Raw genomic sequence first — 11,687 nt, 5'->3', positions numbered from 1 at the left:
GGACGTCACAACCACCTTCATCGTGACAAATAGGACTTGTCACAACAGACAGAATGTCATCAGCACACGTAGTTTGGGAGTTAGAGCCGAAAATACATTAAACTTAACCGAAAAATGGCGTTAAGGGGGTGAAAATGCGAAACAGTCCCCAAACCACCGTACGGATGCCACGACCACCTTTCTTGTAACAAATAAGACATGTGACAATAGATGGAATGTAATTAGCACACTTAGTTTGGGAGTTAGAGCTGAAAATGTCTTAAACTTAACCGAAAAAGGGCGTTAATGAGGGCAAACATGCGAAACAACCCCCGAACCACCATACAGATGTCACGGACACCTTTCCGATGGAAAATAGAACCTGTCACAATAGACGGAATGTCATTAGCACACATAGTTTGGGAGTTAAAGCTGAAAAATCATTAAACTTAACCGAAAAAGGGCGTTAAGTGGGTGAAAATGCGAAACAGTCCCCGAACCACCGTACGGATGTCACAGTCACTTTCCGTGTGACAAATTGGACCTGTGACAATAGACGGAATGTAATTTGCACGTGTAAGTTGGAAGTTAGAGTTGAAAATGCCTTAAACTTAACTGAAAAAGGGCGTTAAGGGGATGAAAATGCAAAACACCCCCCGAACCATCGTGTGGATGCCATGGCCACCTTTCCTGTGACAAATAGGACCTATGACAACAAACATAATGTAATTTGCAAGTGTAGGTTGGGTGTTAGAGTCGAAAACGCCTTAAACTTAACCGAAAAAGGACGTTAAGGGGGCGAAAATTCAAAACAACCCCCGAACCACTATACGGATGTCACAGCCACCTTCCCCATGACAAATAAGACTTGTCACAACATACGGAATGTAATTAGCACACGTAGTTTGGGAGTTAGAGTAAAAAACACCTTAAACTTACCCAACAAAGGGCATTAAGGGAGCGAAAATGCAAAAAAAATCCCGAACCGCCGTACAGATGTCACAGCCACCTTCGCCGTGACAAATAGGACCTGTCGCAATAGACGAAATGTAATTAGCATGTGTAGGTTGGGCGTTAGAGCTAAAAATTCCTTAAACTTAACCGAAAAAGGGCGTTAAGGTGGTGAAAATGCAAAACAGCCCTAGAACTACCGTAACAATGTCATAGCTAGCTTTCCTATGACAAATTGGACCTATGACAATAGAAGAAATATAATTAGCACGCGTAGGTTAGGAGTTACTGCCAGAAACACCTTAAACTTATTCGAAAAAGAGAGAGTTTGACATCCAATAAATGTTCAATATTTTCATTGTAAATGATGCCATTGTTTCATCATACACAGTTGTCATTTGGGTGGTAAACGTAGTAAGAAAGCATGATATGGTTATGGAGATTATCCCGTAGATTACTCAATCATTTTACTTTGACTAGGAAAATGAGAATGAAAAAGAGTTAAAATAAATTTACCACAAAAACATTCTTCTCATAAAAATTTATTTTATGAAGAGGTATGCTCCTAAAAATTGTATTTTTTGTAAATTGAAATCAAGTTTGGAATAGATCTTTCATGATACATACATATGATTATATTTCGAAAAAAAGGTTTTTATAGATTGTTCTACCTTAAATGCATGTTATTACAACTTTGTTCCTATGTCTGAATCAATTGATATTTTGTAATGGGTGCAATTGTTTTTTTATTTTTTGTAGATGGCTTTTGGCGTGGACTTGTGGATAGTCTACATTTTTGTTTATGGAGGGCACTTGACACTTTTGTATAATCTTGCTAACTATGTCTTCCTCTGCTTTTGTGAATATTAGCATTACTAATACATATAACTTTTGTAATCCAACTGATAGTTGCTGGCGTGGCATACAGATCAACTTTTGTCATGGTATAGATTACAATGGTAATTTGTACCATACCAAATGGCCATATCGCATGGTAGTAAATATATTTTTTGTATATGGCAGGTTGAATTTTTGTATGGAAATATAATTTTAGTTTGGACAATAGTTGGTTTGTATGGAATATATACATTTAAAGTTATTCATTTTTGGCTAGTTGAAAGTAATATGGACTGTGGCATGATTGATAATTTTACATTGTGGAATGATTGATAAAATATGTATTGTTTTGTTTATATACAAACTACAGGTTGCATAGAATACAGACATGTTGTGGATAAATTAGAATTTTGCGATAAAACATAACAACATTTTTTTGGTGACTAAACAATTTGTAGTAAAAAAGGAAGTACATATTTCAGTGAGTAAAATGTTAGTAGCTAAAACCAAATAAAAAATTTCAGAAAACAATTATGGTGACTACAAAGCTTTGTGCCAACAAAAAACAGACATTAGGCGACTAAAAAAAAAGACATTTGGCGACTAAAATATTTTGTAGCCAAAAAACAAAAAAACATTTCCCGACTAAAAGTTTAGTAGCGAAAAATCTGATACTTTTGCAGACTAAATGTTTAGTAGGCAAAACACAGAATATTTGCCTACTAAAAGCTTAGTAACCAAAAAAGTCAGACTTTTAGCGACTAAAAAATCAGTAGCCAAAAAGAAAAAACCACACTTTAGGCGACTAAAATCTTAGTAGCCAAAAATAATCTAACATTTGGCGACTAAAATATTTTGTAGCCAAAAAAATTTTGATGAACAAGAACACTACTTTTTTCCGACTAAAAGTTTAGTAGCGAAAAATGTAAGCCTTTAGGTGACTAAACTTTTAGTAGCTAAAACACAATAACACTTTAGGCGACTAATATATTTAGTAGCTAAAAAACATAATAGGAGGAACCAAAAAAATTTTGGCGACTAAATATTTCATAGCTAGATATAGATAAGGTTTTTCGCGACAAATAATTTTTAGTCGCTGAAAAGGTGATATTAATTTTTTTCGATACTATTGGCGACTAAAAAATTAGTCGGCATTCCTGCACATTTGGCGACTAAAAATAATTTTAGTCGCCAAATACCTTTCCTCGACAATCCATCAGCAACTACTCTTGCGACCAAAAAATTTACTCGCTAAGAATTTTCGGCGAGTAAAATATGACTTTTGGCAACTAAAAATTCAGTCGCCAAAAGTGTAAATTCTTGTAGTGTAAGAAAGAAATGTTATATATATCATTTGTTTGTTACCCAAAGGACAACCTAAGAGGGGGGGCGAATTAGGTTTTTACAAATAAAAATAATAATACCCTAATAAAAATTATGACTAGCACAATAGATAAATATAGTTAATGAAATAAAAATAATTAAAACAAGTGTTCTAACAACTATGTCAGTTAATAATTTTAGCACAGTGAAAATGTGAAATATAGTTATGGCAATTTAAATAAAATAAAGAGATAGGGGAGAGAGAGGCAAACAAATTTATAGTGGTTCGACTTCAACTCGGCCTATGTCCACTCCTCAAGCTTCACTTGAGATTTTCTACTATACTCTAGCTTCATAGGGTGCTAGCAACATTTTTACATATGAAGCAATCCTCCACAGATTTTACACAGACTTTCTAAGTGAAAAACACTGAGTGTACTACACTCTTACAAGGTTGAAAAGAATGTGTTTTTGCTTTCATAGAAAGTTATAAGAATTATCTCTCAAAGATAGATATAAAAATGAAGCTCTGGATTTTCTGTAACCCTCACACAAGAAAGATGAGCTTAATGCTATAAGGCTCAGTGTATAATTTCTGAGAGAGGATGTAAACAAAAATTAAAGAACACTTCTCAGAGAATTTTTCAGAGAATAGATGTGAGTGATTATAGATCAAAGAATTTTTTCTTGTTTTTTTTTTGTAATTTGTTTACATTAGAGGCTTTTGTAATTTGTAATCTGTTTATTGCCATTTATAGCCGTTGGATTCATTTGAATTTATAGTTTTTGTACACTATCATTGCTAATTTGAATATCTTCCACTCTATCATTACTAATTTGAATATCTTTCAATTGAACCTTTTGGCCTGCTGTTGTGCTGGGCTTTTTGAACCTTTTGGCCTACTGCTGCGTTAGGCTATTTGAACTCTTGATTTAGTCAAATATTAAATACATTCTAACAACATTTAGGATAAAAGTTTAGGTGAGAAATAATGGGACAAAATAAATTTTGATTATATTTTTCTCTTTCAAATAAATTAAAACATAATTAAATAAATCATCAAAATAAATTTTGGATTCTATTTTTCTTTTTCAAATAAATTAAAATATAATTAAATAAATCATCAAATAAATTTTGGATTTTATTTTTCTTGTTCAAATAAATTAAAACATAATTAAATAAATCATCAAAATAAATAAGTTTAACAATCTCCCCCTTTTTGATGATGGCACACAATGATGTTTTGATTCAATTTGAGAGTAAGAAAGGCTCTCCCTCAAGTCATGCTCCCTGAATTCACTTCTAAATACATAGGTTAGCACATGTGTAATAAATAAGCTTTAATCAACAACATGATATAAGATTAAGATATCAAACTATAAATACATAACATTAGATTAGTTTGAAAATAATACCATAATACATAACATCATAATATATAACATCATAATACATAACATCATAATAATACCATAATACATAACATCATAATATATAACATCATAATACATAACATTATAAGTTTCTCCCCCTGTGACATTATCAAAAAGGAAATCATGGCTCAGAATCTGGAGGAGGAGGAGGAAAATGATAGTGATAAATGACATCTATACAATTCAAAACATATATATACATATATGCATACACATACAACTCTCCCGCATCTCTCTTTTTCCTTCGATAAACGTGTTTGACACGCGGCCTCACTGTTGCATCATTGGCCGACAAAAGCAAACCTCGATTTGTACTCGCCTCGGCTCCCTCTCCCTCCTTGTCTTATTCTCTTTTGCCTTCTTCTTAATCACACACTCTTCCATTTTCTTCTTCACCATTCTCTTCTATCTCTTCTTCATCACTCTTTTCTGTTTCTTCTTCCTCATCGAGAGAGAAAAAAAAAGAAACTAAACGGAGGAGGCCAAACCTCAGTCTGTTCTCTTATATTTCTCTGCAGCTTATTTCTTTTTGCACTCTCACCTCTAATCCATGGCTTCCTCATCCCGTTCCCTCACTATGTTTCCGAACCTGAACGATCCTATAAGCTCTGTTGGACTGAGTGCCCCTACTCCTACTCTTCCTGTCATTCCTCTTCCTAACCTTCCTATCATGTCGATTGAGCAAATCATGGCAGTTCAATCAGACATAGAAGCCAATCACTACACACTGCAGTCCTGTATGGAGACGGTGACTATGGTCACCAAATTGGCTCACCGACTGCAAAATAGGACAACTGAGGTACACCAGGTCAACGCCCAACTCTCTCTGTTCCAGCACATGTACAAGGATGTGCGAGCAGAGATTTGCGCGTTAAAGACGAAAAACAAAGAGTTGAAACGGAAAGCCACCGTCATGGCCCGATTTGGAGCACCTTCGTACTTTGCTTTTGAGGACCAACAGGGAGTCAACCCTCCCGGTGGTCCTGTAAGCACTGAGGTAGGGCCTTCAAGGGTCGATGACAAAAAGATGAAGAACTTGGCGGTAGAGCCGAGTAAGTGAAGTCGACGCGTGGCCGTCACCGGAGAAGAAAGAAGAAAAAGATCCCTCTCTTTTTTTCTTTTTTTCTTTTTTTTGAGTTTGTTGTTGTTGTTGTTGTTTTTTTTTTTAATATATAAATATTTTTATTTTGATTTGTTTTTGTTTTTATGTTTAAGTACGGAAAAATGAAATTAAAAAGCAAAAAAAAAAAAAAATTAAGCCCAAACAAAAAATAATAATGAGAAAAAAATAAAAATAAAAGAAATTAAGCCTAATAGCAAAATAAAATAAATTAAAATAAAATAATACCAGCAGAAATTAAACTTAATGGGACGTCGGTGTTGCTGGAATGGTAATGAAAAAAAAAAATACCATGAGGGTTTAAAAAAAAATCAATGTATGCAAAGTTAATTTTACCTCAAGATGCAGAACCCAAAGAAAAATTACACAGTTGGGAATAGCAAACTGTTAAGGAGAATAAATGTATAAAGGACTTGAAAGCATGCAACTGATATAAATGTTTCTATATCAATGTAGCAATACACATATATCATTTTAACAAAAATTCAAGTTTCAGTCATAACAAAACTTTTTATGTAGAAATCAACATTCCAAGCTCGCCACGAATAAAATTGAAGCGATCCTCGCTTAGGGGTTTTATGAAAATATCCGCCAATTGCTTGTCGGTGTTTACAAATTTAAGTACAATATCCCCTTTTTGAACATGATCTCTTAAAAAATGATGTCAAATTTCAATATGTTTTGTTCGTAAGTGTTGAACTAGATTTTTGCTTAAATTGATGGCACTAGTATTATCATAATGTAGCATCAAGTTTAGATAAATGACATGGGTGCAATAAGGAGAAGTTCCAAAGGTCAAGAATGAGACACGCATGCTGTTGTAGCAAGATAATATGGCAACAATGAATCAATGAGTTTATCCATTATGAAGAATTCATGTTATTTCAATCTATTTTCAAGCAAGAGCCAAGGAGATACCAAATTGTTAAAAGTATATGTGAAGTAGTTGAGTATGATCTAACAATCGATTTGAGCATGATCTAACAATTAATTTCTAGCAAGAGCGTATAGATTTTATACAAGATAGTTAAAAAAATATGTGAGGTGCAAGCTCATAAGTGTGATATTAAAAATAGAATAGAATTCGAGGGGATTTTTTTTAAAAAAATAATCGAGTTTAAATTCTTCTCCTTGTTTCATTTGGAAAAATCAATAGGAGATATGATAAATGAAAGCTCATAACTGAAATGTTCTCCTCAATAATATCAAATAGGATGCTAAATATTACCAATAAGGATGCCAAAATGATACCAACATGCAATCTACCAAGGATACCAATATGCAATCTAGAAGATTTAACAATCATAGCTCAAGCATTATGTAGAATACCAAATATTGCTCATAATAAGTTAAACTCAATATAATCTCATGGCACTAATGTAGTTTAAAAAAAATGAAGCATGTTCAAGGTATAGCAATCCATATGCCAAGAAAAATCATGAATTTCAATATATAGCACACATTTAAGCATAGGCATGATTCTTAGGCAAGAGCATCATCAAAGAGTATACATTGCAAATCATATGAAGCATAATCAATCTTTTTCATATCAAAGTAATAATAGTATTAGCTAAAAGGATATAAGATAGAATTTTTACCTCAAAAGCTTATGAGAGTGTAAGATGCATACATTTGGTTCATGAGTTAGACGCTTTTCAATCTTCAATTTTCTTTCATGAGAAGTTCATCTCAAAAGGGTTTAACAAGTATGTTAGCAAAATGATTTCTCCCCATAAGTTGGTGTTACCCTTTTCTAATATGATTTTGTGTAAATATAACATTCATATAACAATCACTATTACTCAATAAAAATACAGCACAAATCACTTCTTATCACAAACTCAAAAGGTGAAAAATAATTCAATGATCAAACAAGAGTTTGGAATGCTATTTTTCAGAATTTTGAAGTTGTAGCACATAGCATAATATGCATAAGAAAATAGTGTTATGCTCTTTGTTTTATTAAGAAATGATGCAACAATCTCATTTAATCACATAACATTATCAAGAGGCATTTTCATAAATTCAATCCACATACTCAAGTGTGGTAAAAATATTTTACTTAATGTGGAACACAACATGAATGTTATAAACAATTAATTCAACAATTTATCAATCAAAAGCATTTCATGAGATGTATGCCAATATAATCCATATTCAAAAGATATTCAATAAGATAGATGCAATGTCTCTATAAACGTATGATACTTCTCTTCATTTAGAAATTGTTGATGGATCATAATCAAGGAATTTCACAACTCATTCAAATATTCCAATGTAAAGTATATAAGCATGAAATTTTTATATTGAGCATATTCTTGCGATCACAAATATAGAATTCAATATATAGATAGTATACATTTCAAAAACATACTATGACATCAAAATTGATTCTACAAAGATATGACTAAAAAAGGAATTAACATATTAGTATGAAGTCATATATAAGATGTGAAAAGTATACTCACAAAAAAATTTATCACTTCTTATCTCTTTTTAATAGCAGTAGATGGCATGATATAAAATGTTAATGAATACATGAATCATTCATATTCTAATAGGCATTCATCAAAATAATATAATTTTCATTTTTGAGTTCAATGAATGTTTGAAAGAAACTAGTAGAACATGACTTAGCAAACTTAGTACAATTAGGTTACATGGAAGCAATGATTAGACACAACCTATTGTACACAAATCACACCTTAAAGAATATAGAACTTTAAGCTTAAAGGTGTTTTAGGAGTTATACCTTCATTTACCTCTTTGGAATCTTCACCCATATATTACCTGTATTGTTCATCTTGGTGATTTTCATTACATCATTCTTCTTCTTGTAGGAGCTAATTTTGCTCTTTAGATTGAACACTCTTGTTGTGCATTTCCTCTCGAAGTCCTTGGTGTTCTTTAAGATTCCACCTATAAAATATCTTGATTTCTTTCTTGGTACCCATACTTTCTTGGGTCCATGGGGATTAGTCTCAAGAACATTTAATCTCATAAAAGGTTTACGAGGATCAAAACCAATATCTACTTTGTCAAAAACAGATCTTTTATTTCCAAGAAGCTTGTTGAGGTTTTCTTTTCCATTTACAAATTTTTCAAGAGTTTTGTTTAAATCCTCAACATTGTTTTTCAAAATTTTTTTCTCATTGGCAATAGATATAAAGTCATTTTTTAAAGTAGCATTTTTCATTTTTAAAACACCCACATCATTTGAAAGAGAAGTAACTAATTTCTTTAATTTAGAATTCTTAACACAAACATTTCTAAATATGTCATGTAATTCATTGAAAGCACTTTCAAGTTCTACATAATTAGAAATTACCTCATTTTGAGTGAATTTTTCTTCTCCAAGAGCCATGGGATACAAGTTGGCTACTCCATCATTTTCTCCCAAAATAGCTTCCTTTTTGTTGCCATTCATCATTGAAAGTTCATTAGCCATAAGTGAGCCTAGGAGTTCTTTAATGCCTAATTTTGTGAGGTCTTTTGCTTCTTGGATGGATGTAACCTTTGCTTCCCATTCAGTTGGCAAAGACTTAAGTATTTTTCTTACAAGCTCACCATTAGTATAAGATTTACCAAGAGATTTTAGAGCATTAATAATATTGGTAAATTTATAAAATATCTTAGAAATAGATTCAAATGATTTCATAGTAAAAAATTCATAATCATGAATAAGTATGTCAATCCGAGACTCTTTTATTTGGCTAGTTCCTTTATAGGTGATTTCAAGTTTATCCCAAATCTTTTTAGCAGTAATACACCCAGAAATTCTATTGTACTCATTTGCATCTAGTCCACACACAAGAATAAGCTTGGCTTTAGCATTAGCTTGAAGGAGTTTATAATCACGCTAATCAAATTCATCCTCAACTTTAGGCACACTGATATGGTCTACTACCTTGGTAGGGATTTTAGGACCTTTAGTGATAATGAGCCACAAAGCATAATTGGTTGCTTGAAGATACAAAGTCATTTTTTCTTTTCAATGAATGTAATTACTACCATCAAAGAGAGGTGGCCTATTGCTAGCTTATCCTACAGCAAAGTAAGTAGAATACATGGTTGCTATGGATAAAAAACTCAAGATTGTTAAATCTAAATAAGAGTCCCAGGCTCTGATACTAATTGTTACCCAAAAGACAACCTAAGAGGGGTGTAAATTAGGTTTTTACAAATAAAAATAATAATACCCTAATAAAAATTATGACTAGCACAATAGATAAATATAGTTAATGAAATAAAAATAATTAAAACAAGTGTTCTAACAACTATGTCAGTTAATGATTTTAGCACAGTGAAAATGTGAAATATAGTTATGGAAATTTAAATAAAATAAAGAGATAAGGGAGAGAGAGGCAAACAAATTTTTAGTGGTTCGGCTTCAACTCGGCCTACACCTACTCCTCAAGTTTCACTTGAGATTTTTCACTATGCTCTAACTTTACAGGGTGCTAGCAACCTTTTCACACATGGAACAATCCTCCACAGATTTTACACAGACTTTCTAAGTGAAAAACATTAAGTGTACTACACTCTTGCAAGGTTAAAAAGAATGTGTTTTTGCTTTCACAGAAAGTTATAAGAATTATCTCTCAAAAATAGATATAAAAATGAAACTCTGGATTTTCTGTAAACCTCACACAGGAAAGATAAGTTTAATGCTATAAGGCTCAGTGTATAATTTCTGAGAGAGGATGTAAACAAAAATTGAACAACACTTCTCAGAGAATTTTTCAGAGAATAGATGTGAGTGACTATAGATCAAAGAATATTTTCTGATTTTTTTTGTAACTTGTTTACACTAGAAGCTTTGGTATATATAATGAAACTTATAGCCATTTATAGCCATTGTATTCATGTGAATTTATAGCCATTTATGGCCATTGTATTCATTTGAATTTATAGCTGTTATACTCCATCATTATTAATTTGAATATCTTCCACTTGAACTTTTTGGCCTGCTGCTGGGCTAGGCTGTTTGAACCTTTTGGCCTACTGCTGTGCTAGGCTATTTGAACTCTTGATTTAATCAAATATTAAATACATTCTAACAACATTTAGGATAAAAGTTTAGATGAGAAATAATGGGACAAAATATATTTTGATTCTATTTTTCTCTTTCAAATAAATTAAAACATAATTAAATAAATCATCAAAATAAATTTTGGATTATATTTTTCTCGTTCAAATAAATTAAAATATAATTAAATAAATCATCAAAATAAATAAGTCTAATATCATTTGTTTTTTTGTCATCGACTTGTATATATCACTATCTATGTGGGTATTTATGATTTATATGGATATTTATGATTGGTTCATTATTCGAAAATAATCATTTAAAAAATAATGAAAACAAATAATATAGTACTATGTATCTGGTGATATAAAGTGGTGAAGAAAAATATAATATATATATATATATATATATATCAGTTTTGTTGTAAAAATGTGTTACATTATTTTGATGAATTGAGAAATTCAATTACTTCACTTAATCAAGTGGACTATGCTATATAAAAAGAAAAAAAATTGCTCAAATTTTTTTTTGGTTTTTTGTTTGGTAAAGAATGGCATGGCTTGAATCAAGACCTTAATTATCTCAAGGAATTACAACTTATAGTGTATATGATTTTGTTTGGGGTTCTCCTAGATTTAAAAAAGGCTAACATTACATTAATTATCATCATTCCACAACTTCGTAGCATTTCTCCAATACTATAGGAAAAGATTGGAGTAATTTAGCTTAATTTAACCACACAATTTAAAATGATGTAATTTTTCTATTTAACTTTAAACATAGGCTGTTAGATCATCACAACAAAGATTGCAACCAATCATGTGACTTTATTATTTTTAGTTGGCTTAAACCTTTGATTATGTTTTTTTTTTTTTAATCAGAAAAAAAAACTTTATTAATGAAAATCAAAATACATAATACAAAAATAAACATCAATAAAGGATGACAAGTGCAAAAAGTATTCCAACTATGTTGTTACCAAATTACAAGCTTAATCATTTACTAGTATAACAT

The sequence above is a fragment of the Camellia sinensis genome, chromosome 5 (genome assembly GCF_055761805.1).
Source record: "Camellia sinensis isolate YWXY chromosome 5, ASM5576180v1, whole genome shotgun sequence".
NCBI lineage: Eukaryota > Viridiplantae > Streptophyta > Magnoliopsida > Ericales > Theaceae > Camellia > Camellia sinensis.
Note: the sequence above shows the minus strand (reverse complement) of the source record.